The sequence below is a fragment of the Alligator mississippiensis genome, chromosome 3 (genome assembly GCF_030867095.1).
Source record: "Alligator mississippiensis isolate rAllMis1 chromosome 3, rAllMis1, whole genome shotgun sequence".
Taxonomy (NCBI): Eukaryota; Metazoa; Chordata; order Crocodylia; family Alligatoridae; genus Alligator; species Alligator mississippiensis.
In genome coordinates this window covers 110,192,909-110,206,503 of record NC_081826.1, presented here as the reverse complement: position 1 = coordinate 110,206,503, position 13,595 = coordinate 110,192,909, and the positions used below count along the sequence as shown (strand labels likewise).

General features: G+C 48.2%; 1 protein-coding gene across 9 annotated transcripts in view; it reads right to left on the bottom strand.

Annotated features, from left to right (window-relative positions):
• The window catches only part of ZNF236 (zinc finger protein 236), a 146,931-nt gene that overhangs the window by 113,502 nt on the left and 19,834 nt on the right, over positions 1 to 13,595 (bottom strand). The gene's annotated exons all lie outside the window — the stretch shown is intronic.

Below are 13,595 nucleotides of genomic sequence, written 5' to 3'. Positions count from 1 at the left end.
GTAAGACTGTCCTTGCTTAACACCTCGGGACAGCTGGTAACCAACATTCAGGAAAAAAACAAACTCCTGAATGCCCGCTTTGTTTCGGTATTTCACTGGACCATGGGGAAAGTCAAGCGAGATAAGGCTCATTGGGGGCATGCTGGGACTGACAGCCTCCCCACTGTGGATGCTGAGCAGGTGCAATACCTACTAGAAAAGCTAGACATTTATAAGTCAGCGGGACTGGATGGACTCCATCCAAGAGTGCTGAAGGAGCTGGCTGAGGTCATCACAGAACCCCTGGCAAAGCTCTTTCAGAACTTGTGGCGTACGATGCAGTGGTCAGCAGGGCAAACAACATGCTGGCATGCATCAACTGATGCATCTTGTGTAAAACTAAAGAAGTGATACTCCCGCTGTACTCAGCACTGGTAAGACCACAGTTGGAGCACTGTGTCCAGTTCTGGGCACTGCACTTCAATAAGGACATAGAAAAACTTGAGAGGGTCCAGAAAAGAGCCACCTGTATTTTCAGGGATTTTCAAGGCAAGCCATATGAGGAAAGGCTGAGGGAGCTGGGTCTCTTTAGCCTAAAGAAGAGAAGGTTGAGAGAGGACTTGATAGCAGCTTACTGCTATATTAGAGGAGTGTATCAGGAACTCAGTGAACAACTGCTCACTAGGCCAGGGCACCCCTAGGGAAGACCAGGACCAATGGATATAAATTCCTGGAAGGCTCCTTCAGCCTTAATACCAGGAAAAACTCCTTCACAGTCAGGGTGTCCAGACTGTGGAAGAAACTCCCTCCAGAGGTGGTGCAGTCACCTACCCTGGAGGTTTTCAAGAGAAGACTGAACAGTCACTTCGCTGGGGTCACTTGACCCCAGTTGTCTTCCTGCCTAGAGTGGGGGGGCTGGACCTGATGATCCTGCGAGGTCCCTTCCAGCCCCTAACAATCTATGAATGTATGAAGACCCTTTAGCTAGGAATCTCCATGTTTTCCAAGTACCAGGAGGAGAATGAGAACACCCCTGTCAAAACCCCCAGCCTTAGTTGTGGCCAACAGCCAGTGCTTCAGAGAATAGTGGGGAAAGGAAACAGAAGCCAGAGCATAATGGTGAGAGAATAAATTCCTTGTTAACTCCTACAAACAGCAGAAGCCCTAAAGCACAGGCTTATTATAAGTACAGGATTGGTACAAAGGTTAACTATTGCTCAGTCACACTAGCAAGCTAAGGACAGACATTCAAAAAGCCTGAGCCTGAACTGATTCAATCTTTGCAGGTTAGCCTAACCTGACTAGGCTAAATCACTTCGTAACTATAAAGACATCCCAGACATGCAGGCACATGCCTGCAGTGGCTCAGGCTAGAAGCCAGGGGACACTAGAGCAGCCCTCCCTTGGTTTCCACAAGGCTGAGCTGAGCGGGGCATGGCCAGGCCCAAGCAGGATTAGGGAAGGGTTTCCCCTCCCCACCCTTGATAGTAGGAAATTTATCAGCTCTGTTATCAGCATTTGTCACCCCATCAGAAAACAAACAGCCTCTCTCATTAGAGGCTCAAACTCTTCTTAAACAAAGAAAGAAGAGAGGGGTCATTACCAGTTGACCTGTTAATTAGCTCCAAAAAGACATAAGCCAACACTGCTGTCTGCCACAGCAGACCATAGCCAGCATGTGGCCTGCTAGCTAATGCTGAGGTGTCCATGTAAGGCAGAGGGGACAAGGGATTTCTGCTTAGCAGGGAGTGGCAAGGGGAGGGGGAGAGCAGGAGGAAGCCAGGCAGACATTGCTGTGCCTACAAGTTCCTGCCAGAGCTGCAGCCAGGGAGCAGAGGAGAGGGGCCAGTGGAGGGGCTGTGGAACAAAGAGTCCCACCCAGCCCAGAGAGCATGCCAGGATGCTGGGGGACTCTGATTTAATTTAAACGGTACCGGTTCTGGGACAGACATTGCGTAAACTGGTTTGACCCAAATCAATTAAGTCTGATACTACATTCAACCATGTTTATCTCAAACCAGTTTCAGCCATTTTCAAACTGGTTTGTGTGTACTGAACATCTGTTCTGTTACAGGTTTAAACCAGTTTCTGATCTGTTGTGTGTAATGTCTGTCCCTAGCCATAGTGATGACAGTGTAACTGTCATTCTGTCAGCTGTCATCCTTATGGAAGAAGAGAAAATAAAACAAAACAAAAATCAACCACAGGTGCTTTTAATGTTAAGAGAGAACTATGCCAAGTGAGGAAGCTAATTAGAAAGAGGTGAAAGGGGGTACCAAAGAAGATCAAGAACTTGCAAGCAGCATGGGAACTGATGAAAAACACCACCTGGAAGACAAAGTAAGCATATACCACAAGTCAAATCCAACAAAAAATTAAAATAAAATAAAATAAAATGGACAGCAGACTAAAAAAAAAAGCCAGCATAGTTAAATGGCTATGTAAAGAAGGCTATGAAAAAAGCAAAGACTGCATTTAAATGGTAGAAATTGAATCCAAATGAGGAAAATGAAAAAAAGAACACAAACTCTAGCAAGTCAAATGTAAAAATGTAGTAAGAACGAGAAGAAGCTTGCTAGAAACATAAAACTTAACAATAAAAACTCCAGTTTTTAACAAAGTCTCCAGAGAAGACTTGGGAAACTACAGGCCATTAAGTTTAACTTCTGTTTCTGGCAAATTGGTAAAAATAATAAAAAAGACTGTTCAGCACATGGATAAACAGGATTTGTTGAGGAGAAATCAGTATAGCTTTTCTAAAGAGAGGCCATGCCTTACTGACATTTTAGAGTTCTTTCAGGGCATCAACTAGCATCTAGACCATGGCAATCCAGCTGATATAGTATAGCTGGACTTCCTTAAAGTAGCACAACAAAGACTCTCAATGGAATTACATGGTCACATGATAACACGTTCAACCTGTGGATCAGAAATTGGGTTAAGGATAAAAAACAGAGTGGGTATAAACAGACAGTTTTCAGAATGGAAAGAAGTAAAACATTGGGGTCCCCTGTGTTGGAACTAATGCTGCTTAACACATTCATAAGCGACCTGGAAGGGGGGAATAATAGTGAGGTGGCCAAGTTTGCGGATGACAGAATTATTCAGAGGAGTAGACAAAGACGGACTATATAAAAAAGCTACAGAAGGAGCTAGCAAAATTGAGCAAATGGGCAACAAAATGGTAGACTGAACCTCCACTGCTGATAAGTGCAGAGAGATGCATGTGGGGAGAAATAACCGAAAATATACATAAACAATGATGGGCTCTACATTAACTGTAACCACACAGGAAAGAGACCTTGGGAGTTGTTACAAGCAAGATGCTAAAAATATCAGCTCAGTGTTCAGAAGCAGTCAAAAGGCAAATAAAATATTAGGAATTAAGTAGGAAAATTATAAATGTTATAAGTATGTGCATGTGCCCCCCCACCCCCTCCAGGCCCACCTAGGGTGTGTGCAGCAGCAGGACCTGCCCCCCCAGACAAGTCACAGCTCTGTCCCATGCCCCGCCCGGGCATCATCTGCCCCTGCACCACTCCCTCCCTCCCTTACTGCAGGGGACATTGATCAGCCCTCCCCACAGCCCTTCCCTCCCCACTCTCTTTCCACCACAACAGACTTATCAGCTGTACGCAGCTGTATTGGAAATTAGATAGTTATCAGCCAATATGCCTCCTTAAAAATCAACTATCAACTATATTGGCCCCCAATATCTCTATCAGTGCACCCCTAATTTCAACCAAAAAAAGGAATTTTTTTTCCACAGGACGCGTAATTAACTTTCAGAACTCATTGCCACAAGCTGTTGCAGAGGCTGGTAGCGTAACCCAGTTCAAAAGTGGACTGGACTAATTTTTTGGATGAAAGATCCATCAGTAGGCACTGAATGTGGTAGATGGGGGTATCAAAACCTCTAAATCTCTGAGTTCTGGAAGATGCAATGGGAGATAAGCTAGGCATGGAAAATTCTGGACATGACGTGGTCACCCTCGCCATCAGCATCCACTCTCTGCTACTGTGTGAAACAGCAAGATAGGACCTGTGGTTTGACCCAGTAAATGGCATTTCTTATCCAATATATAAAAATTAGTTTACCAGTCAGAAACCACTAAAAATACACGTTTGAGGGCAGTAGGGGTCTTGCTACATGACCTATGATTTAGCTTTCACATGCCAAAAAGTGTTCGTTATGAACTCCTTACAGAAGTATAAACCATCAAAACTCAAATCTAACTGCTTTACCCAAGTCATAGTGTTCAGAGACTTGCAAACAGCAATCCCATAAGCTTGATAAGTACAAGATTCAAGTAAAAAGAAAATGGTTGTAAACAGGTGGGGGAGACATGTAATCATTTGAAACAACTTTTAAAATTGGCTATCCAGAGAGACTCTGAAACCAAAGAAAATTATGTGATTAAGGCATTATGCACTGGCAGCTGCTCCAAGTTCACCTGCCTCAGGCAAGTTGCTTGTATTTCTCTGTGCATTAATCTAAAAAAAACAAACAAAAAACCAACCCCCTCCTCCCCCCTCCCCCACCAAAAAAACAACCCACATTGATATTTGGAGGATACATTCATTAGTGATTGAGAAGTACCCCCATCTATCTTGGCCAATAGGTATTAAGTAAATTTTTAAAACCCTGCCTGCACATTGAACCCAGGCATATGTCATGTTTCAAGGTACAAAGAATCATAGAAGATAAGGCTTTACTCTGCTATGAATACGACAGATTCTAAAAGCCAACCAGTAGAGAACTAGACCTTGGAAGAACCCAATGACAGGCATCACCTGTATTACTTCCCTTTATTTCAAAAGCCCACCAGCATACTAGAACTAAAAAGAATCTGTATTACTATTCCCCTTCCATTTCTTTCACAATTGCCTCAAAATACCAGTTTCAACAAAATAGATTCCTTAAGCTACATAAAGACACTTCTAAGCAGATACCTCACATGAGGGAGCCTGCTTCTTTGACAACTGTGGCAGTTTCTATATCAAGTCCACCAGCTCAAGATGGATGCAAACTCCACCATACGAACACACAATATTTTTCAGTATTCTTAGATAGTTCAACTGATGCCCTTTTGAGCCAAAAAGGTGAACATCATGAGTACGAAATGCCCCTTTGGCAACATCTACTTGGCCAAGTCCCACGAGACAATGAAAATGAAGATTCATTACAGTTATTTTAGCATCACAGTCTACAGCACTCGAATCCTGCTTTTCCACATTTTAGCAAGTCTAGAACTGGGCTAAAATGAAGCCAAGTGTACAACCAGAACTAGAGTACAACCAGACTTTGCTAGAATCCAGGTAACAAAAGTACAATTTGTCAGAACTAGAAAAAAGAGAATTTACATTCTTTTTGGATAGCATTTCCCCTCCCTACCCTCCACCCTTATTTTCTATCTTTCAGTTCAAGTACCTAAGTAATGGGAACCTCCTCTAAGCTTTAGGCTAAATAAGTCACCAGGGCAGCATCAAGATATCTTTAGGAAAAACATGCACTGGGAGACATGCAAGCAATTACTGTAACAGTTAGCACAATGGAACTTTCTATAAAAGGGCAACACTCAGTTGGAGCTCACAATCCAACCATTAAAGGGTTCAGGAGCAAGAAAAAGAAAACAGGTTGTAGAATGTATGCATATGGACAAGACAGCTCAAAGAATCCCACAAGCATACTGGTAAGCAACCCTTTCTTCAAGTGTTTGCACATACGCACACAGATTACCATGTGTGCATTTGTGTCTCTTGCAGCCAAGCACTGATGCAATCTAATTGATGCTTACTATTTCTTCTAAACTCAGACTGCAAAACTGCTCTATCAAAAAAACATCTATCCTTGAAGTTTCTCCCTGTGATTGAAATTGCCATAGAGACGAAGTTGGGCAGGGCTGGCCCAGCCGGGACGTACGTGGGACTTGGGGCCCGGGATGCTGCAATGCAATGCCGTAGGGCCCCAGCTGGACCAGGACAAGGCCGCAGGCGGCTCATCGGGGGGTGGAAAGAGGACAGATCCCTGGCGCAGCGCACACTCCCAGGGAGGCAGGGGGGACCCATGCCCCACAGATCTGTGCGCAGGGTAGGTGAGAGTTGCGTGGGTTGCCTGCTGTGGGCTTGGGCTCCAGCCCCACTGCCTTTCCACGGGCCTCCACAGCCCAGCAAAACAAGAGCTGTGGCGCACAGCAGGGCTAGGCAGGGATCTCCTTGCCGCTGTGAGCTCTGTGATGCTCTGGCAGTGCATCCCCTGCCCACGTGGCAGCAGCAGGGGCAGCAGTGGTGGTGCAGGGATGTGCCCCTCACTGGTGCTGCACAGGCAGGAGACATGTCGCCAGGGCAGTGCGGAGCTCGCAGCAGCAAGGTGATCCTAACAGAGGCCTTGGGGGAGTGCAGCAGGGCGGGAGCCCGAGCCTGCAGTTTTATTGGAGGAGTATAAGCCAAGAGAGAAAAAACATGGCATGGGGATCCTTTAAGAAGGTGTGATGAACATCATGTATTTTTGAACTGAACAAATCTGAGCCCTCAAATGACAGATCCTCCAATTCACAATGCATTTTTTATTCCAAAACTATGGGTTACTCCAACAGTGGTTGTCTAAAGATGTAGCCACAAATTATGAGGCCAGAACTACAGCATCTAGCATTGCCTGTCAAGATGCACTCATAACTAACTATCCTGCAGCAGTTAAAAGATTTGAACTCCTCCCTGTGATCTAGGACCAATTTGTCAATAAACAGCTGGGAAGTTACTTTCATTAAGCAAAAGCAGAAAACTGCCTAGCAGAGCCTAATAATTCAGAAGATCTTAGTTGCAGTGGTTACCAACCACACTGAATCATTTTGGTTCCTTTTCATTTTTGGTGCTGGTTGTTGCTACCTATTCTTTTCTTTCACAGTGTCAGAAATGAGAAGACCCCAGTACTATGTATGAACAAACATTCTGCTTCTATCGGTGGCACATTACATCTCTTGTCTGCATTCTCTGAAGCTGCAGTGACAGCAGTAGTATCTGCCAAATTGTTTTCTAAATATTATTAAAAAAATAAAGAGAGCTAAATTTCCTGGTAGACAAGCATGCAGAGCATCCCATTTGTGAGAAGCTGCCAGCACTGCCTCCAGTTAGTGAGTTATGATTCCACATTACCCTCCACATTAAAACCTGGAATCGTGAACAGCCATCAAGATGAAATTACATGAAAAAGGACTCCAGTCTTATGCTGAAATAATGAGGCCAAAGCAACATAGCAACCAATACATAAATACCCTTATTTTGAGACAGTTCTTCCTATTCAAAGTCTTCCTTTACAGTTAAAGAATCACAAAGGAGTATCTGAGGTAGCTCCAAGTAAATCTTTTTCTGAGATAGTTCTAGTATAATGACCATTATGCAGTCATGCAGCAACGTTATAGGAATTGGCAATAGGGGAAAGAGGGAAGGATACAGAGGCATATGCTTAACTTCATAATTCCTGTGCCACTTAGATCTCCAGGAGATCCTTGATACCCTTTCTAACCCAAATAACTCAAAAGAAACCTTAGGGACACAGAGAAGAGATCCCTTTCCACTTTGCTGAGAATCCAATGATAAATAAGAAAATTCTACCTCTAATGGTATGGCTGCTAAGACAGGGGAACTCTGTCTGCAACTCAGCATCACCAGCTGGTATCAGAGAGGAAACAGATACAGAAACAATGGCCATGCCTCCAACATCAGAAGAATGTTAACCCAACTGAAAGTATAGGAGACACAAGCTCATATATAACAGGTTGTTCCTGGACTTGAAATAGTGCTGCAAATCATAAGTGCTAAAGCATAGCTGGTGTCAATACATATAGTACAGATACTGTCACCGCTGCCAATAAAAAGGTTGCAGACAGTTGATGGCAATCTCTCAATTCAAGAACGATCACTACCATGGCTCAGTACTAAAATAACCTCGGCGGTTCCTACTTGGGTATTACTAGTCAAGGAGAATGATCCATATGAACCAATCAATAGCATGTGTCGCAGGGCACCTTAGTGCCTGCTCCTAGAGAGGAGAAACTGCCAGGGAGAGAGCCCTGGCAGAGCCAATTGAGCATAGCTGCGAGTTGCCGGAGCAACTAAGCGGAGCCAGCTGCCTGTAGGGGGCAGGGCCTGGCCCTTATGAAGCCCAGGGCTGAAGCCAGGCTAGCAGTTCTCCGCCAGCAGCCTGGGAGGCAGGAGCTCTGGGAGTGAGGATGTGGAAAGGAGCCTAGCAGCAAGTACCATCGTCATATGGAGCAACGTTGTTATGGCCATAGGGCTTCGGGTTTGAGTTACAGCCAGACGGCTTGAGCTTGCATTTGTGTTACAGCCTAAGGGCTTGTAGTTTTGCTTTGACGTTGTGATATTACACCCGGAGGCTTGGGTGAGGCTGTAGGGGTTGGAGGAGGCCTCAACTATAGGGACCCCAGAGAGTGTGGGGTGCCCTAGCGCCAAGAGGGCGCATTATTTGCGTAGCGCCAGGGAAGGCGCAGCTCGCACGCCAGTGCGTGAGCAACTGGTGGCGAGGAGCGTGGCCAGTGGATCGCGGGCACAACCGGTAGGTTGCAGACGGGGGACCGAGACCCCAGATTGCATGCGGGGGGACATAAACCCTGGCCCCAGGGAAAGGGGCGGTTTTATTGAGAAGCCCCGTGGGGGCACGGCGAACCCCAAAGAGGGGGAGCGCCATACCGAGCAGCCCTAGAGTGGGGCGATTACTGAGCAGCCCTAGAGCAGGGCGATAGTGAGGAGCCCTAGAGGGGCATAGCGAGCCTGGCCACAGGCTAGTGCGGCAACACCCCTCAGACTGAGGCAGGGCTCTGCGGTTGCCCCCGAGAAGACAGGGAGTAGCAGCGTGGTGAGCCGGGGTCAGAGAGGGTATCCGTGCGGTTGGCCAGGGAAGGGCCGGGGCCCGCTAGAGAGTCCCTGAGCGGGACCGCACCGGCAGGGAAGTCCCAGAGTGGACGAGAGTCCCAGTGAGAGGCTGGGCACGAGAGAGAGCCCAGAGTGGGCTACACTATAGAGGAGGCCCGGGAAGCGGGCGTGCAGACTTAACAACGTCTATTACATCTGCGAGGCTTGGGGCGTGGTATTAGGGGCTGGTAGGAGCCACGCACAGCCCATAAGGCTGAGGTGCTTGAGTAGCACCCATCGTACGGGGCGACCCACGAGGGGTCCAGGAGCTTACGTGCCCAAGGAAACACAAGGCAGCCTCCCTAATACATATTCCAGCAAGACGTGGCAGGAGAGAATGGAGGGTGCCCTCGGGCCAAAGCAGCGCGGTGAGAGGGCCTCAAGGAGATCACGGCCCTCCGCGAGGACCCCGCCGTGACAGCATGCTACCATGAAGCAGTTAGTATACAAATCAGATAGTGGTGTTTCCATGGACTAGGAAACAAAGGTCATTTTTTGTTCTTTCTGCAGGACATCTAAAAGGAAAAATGCTCCTTTCCTTCAGATGACTTAAACAGGGACAAACCAACCAGCATGCCTGAAAGATAGCAAGTTTATCAATGAAAGCCTGGACCTACATGAAACTGTTCATAAGGACATTCTGAACACAATAAAGAATCTAACTGGGAGTCATTCAGTAGTACCATTTTAAGCCTTACCTTTCTGCCTTTTAAAACTTTTTTTTGAAGAGAATTTAAACAGGGTGCACTTACTAAGGCAACACCAAAAGAGAGAAGTAGTTAGCCATGTTTGAAGTCAGGCAGAAGGCAGGGTAAATGTGCATTTTACACACTAACTTGATCTGAGATATAAATAGCATAAGCTTTCATGAGCCCAAGTTCACTTCATCATTAGTCTGTAAGGTATAAATCTACCCTGCCTTTTGCCCAACACCAAAAGCTACTTAGCTTGCCTATCATTAACAGGGATTGTGCCTTGACAAAAGACAAAAACATTTAATCAGAGACTTTGAATATGACATCCTGAAGCCCTGGTACCAGGAAAATCTGGATAAATAAAATTTATGAGGAAAAAAGAAAAAGTTCAAAAAATTACCAAAACAAACTAAATTCTGTGAAATATGAGGTACCAACAGGCAACAAATTACTAGATACTTCCCTATTTGCACAGGTCTAATATTTGATTTCGATTCGAATTCGCCCGATTCAGAGCCGATTCGGTGATTTGAATCACTGTCCCCATTCGATTTGGCTGAATCGGATTTGGAGATTTGGCACTGATTCAGCGATTCGGATCAGCCAGAGAGAGGCAGGCACAGTGGGGCACCACATGCTGTCTGGGAGCTGGGGCCGAGCAGTGCCGGGCCCTGGCTGACTGCTGGAGCTGCCTTCTGTGTAATGCGACAGCTGCCGCGTGGGGCGATTCTTGCTGTCCCCCACTGCCCCATGCTGCAAGGGACGGCTCGGCCATAAGCCCTAGGAGGCCTTGATCACCGCTGCTGCAGCCGGTGAGTACGGGGCTTTTTTGTTTGTTTGTCTTTTATAAAGTGCCGGGAGGCTGAGGCTGAGGCTGGGGCTGGGCAGGGCAGTCATGGGGGCTTCTCCCACAGCTCCCCCAGCTGTGCCTGCCTCTGCCCTGGCAGGGGGAGCCATGGGAGAAGCCCTCATGACTGACCTGGTTGGCCCAGCCAGCACAAGCGGGGGGGCCGCAATGCCGGCGGGGGTCCTTCTGGGGAGCAGCAGGGCATAGCCCCCACTCCCAGTGCTGTCGCGCCCGCATCAGCACTGGGAGCGGGGACTCTGCCCTGTTGCTACTTCCCAGCCAGCACGGAGAGGTGGGCGCTGCCACCAGTTGCCAGCTGGCACGGGAGGACAGGGGATGTGGGCACGGTAGCACTCAGAGCAGGGGCTATGCCCTGCTGCCACTTGCCCAGCCAGCGCAAGGGGGCAGGGGGAGAGAGTATGATGCAGGTGCAGCTCACTCCGGGCAGCAGCACAGCGTAGTCCCTACTCCCAGTGCTACCGCACCTGCATCAGCACTGGGAGCGGGGCTCTGCCCTGCTGCCACTTGCCAGCTGAGGCAGGGGGGGCATGGGATGAAGGCACAGCAGCACTGGGAGGAGGGGCTATGCCCTGCTGCTGCTTGCCTCCCTCCACCTGGAGCGAGCCACGCCTGCATCCCTCCACCTGGAGCGAGCCACGCCTGCATCCCGCCACTCCCCACCCCCACCCCGGCCGAGCAAGTGGCAGCAGGGCAGAGCCACTGCGCCTACATCCTTCGCCCGCTCCTCCCCAGCTGGGCAGCTTGTCCCAGCCCTAATCTCTCCCTCCCTTACACCCCTCCCCTCCCCTCCTCCCACAACCCCAACAGACTTACCAGCTGGAGGCAGCTGTGTTAGCTGCCTGTTTAGCCTATGGCCAAATCTCCAAAGTGGCAAAATCTTTTCTGAATTGATTTGGATGCTTCAAATCAATTTGGAGCTTTTAATTGGTCTCCCAATTCGATTCGAATTCAGGAATATATACATATACACACATACATATACACCCTCCCCCCCATATTTACACAAATCCAAGATGATTTTAAATTTAAAATGAGTACCTAGTAATTAGATTCTATACATTAGATTCTAACACAGTTATAATTTTCCATGTGCAGAATCTAATTGGTGGAAGGTCATCCTAAATTTGTATCCCCTACTCCTATAGCAGGGAAAGAACTGATGGAGGGCATGGGGTCAGACCCCTGCCCCTTGCCCTCCCTGCCACATGACCCCCGCTGCCTGCCCTTCCATGCCTCTGCCTGCTCCCCACCCCAGTTCCTGCCTTCTCCACCCACAGCTCCCATCTACAGCCTGCCTCTGACCCCTTGACCCGTATGCCTGACCCCAACCCCTGCTGCCTGGGCCCCATTCCTTACCCCCATGCCTGTTTCTGTTCTCCCCTTGCAGCATGCCTCCCCTGCTCCCTCTGTGCCTGCTCCTAACTCCATGCCCCTCCCTCACCCCTTGCTGCCATAAGGCATGCCTAGTAAATATCATATATTCAAGCTATAATTTTATGAAAAAAGAAAAAGACTGCATAGACAATGGAAATTATAATTTAAAGGACATGAGCAGTGAAAAAAGGAAAAATTGATATCATTGGCAAACGGCTTTTTTTGGTTGATGAGGCCGATAATGTCCCTGATAAATGTTATGTGCATGCACGCAGCCGCAGCATGCATGCAACCAGGAGTGCAGCCCAGCAGCTTGGAGAGCAGCATCTGGACAGTAAGTCCGGGGTGGGGGAGGGGGCGTGTGGTTTGAGGGGGGGGCAGATCAAGGCCCCTTCAGTAAGGGAGGGAGTGGAGCTGAGGCAGTGGCAAGTGTAGCACAGCCACAATGGGGCAGGGGACAGAGCCAGTGGCTCATCCAGGGAGCAAGGGGGGGGGGGGGACGGCTCCCACCACTGTGCGCACCCCCAGGGGAGGCATGAGGGCATGTACCCACCCCCAGATCTATACATGGGGGGGAGTGGAGGCTGCCACTGTGCACTTGGGGCTGGGGATGCGCTTGGGCCAGGTGGGGTGAGTGGTGGTAGCCCTCCCAGCACCACTGCCACCCACCCTGCCCAGGCCCAAGCGCAGCCACAGGCAACAGGCTGATGCAGCCCTGACCCTGAGTGCACAGTAGCCACTCGCCTTCAACCCACGCACAGAGCAAGGGGGCACATGCCCCTCATACCTCCCATGGGGGTGCATGTAGTGGCAGGAGCCACCCCCACCCCTCCACCAGCTCCATCCCGCACCCTGCCCCACCTTGGCTTGGCAGTGCCTGTCTCTGCCTCACTCCCTCCCGCATCGCAAGGACCTCAATCTGCCCCACACCCCTTCCCTCCAACAGACTTACCAGCCAGACTCTGCTCTCCAAACTGCCAGGCTGCATATCAGCAATTGGATCAGTATTGTACGATATGGCTGGTCAATAATTAACCATAGGTATCCACCCAAGAAAATCTTATTGGTGTACCCCTAGTACTCACAGAGCTTGTGTAGAGTTACAGTGGGCACTACTGGACACTGTAATGGCAGAATACTAGTTAATACAGTATTTTCTCACACATCACACCCCTCAAAAGATGTGTGCCTTGTTTTGGGAAGGCAGAATGAAGAAAAAAAGATTCTTCCAGAGTCATGGCTGAATGCAGATTGTGGGGAGCAGGGACAGAGTCTATTCCTTATACTCTTCTTGCAAAGTCCATGACAAACTTTAACCTAAGCCATAGCAAATTGGCAGCAGTTTTTTTGCTAAGCAAAAACTAGAACTTGAGCTGCAGAGTTTGCAAGAAGAGAAACTGACAGTGCAGAAGATTCCCCTTCCCAGCCTCATGCAGGAGGTAGTGAAGGCAGCACGGCCCTCAGTGACCATTCGAGCATCCTCATGCCTCCATTCTGGTGCAGAAATCAGTTCCCCATTTAAGAACACACACCCACAATTTGGATGGCTACTTTTTTGCAGAAAAAGGTGCATGTGGTATGCCAGCAAATGTTGTGTGAGATATATTTTTAAAAACTATTTCTGCTACAATAAGAATGCCAGACAATGAAAACTGAAATAAAAGACTGAAAAAGAACAGGAAACAGATAACATGATTCAGATTACATGAATTTATGTTCTTCCCTTTATGCACAGCAGCCTAACTAACAAA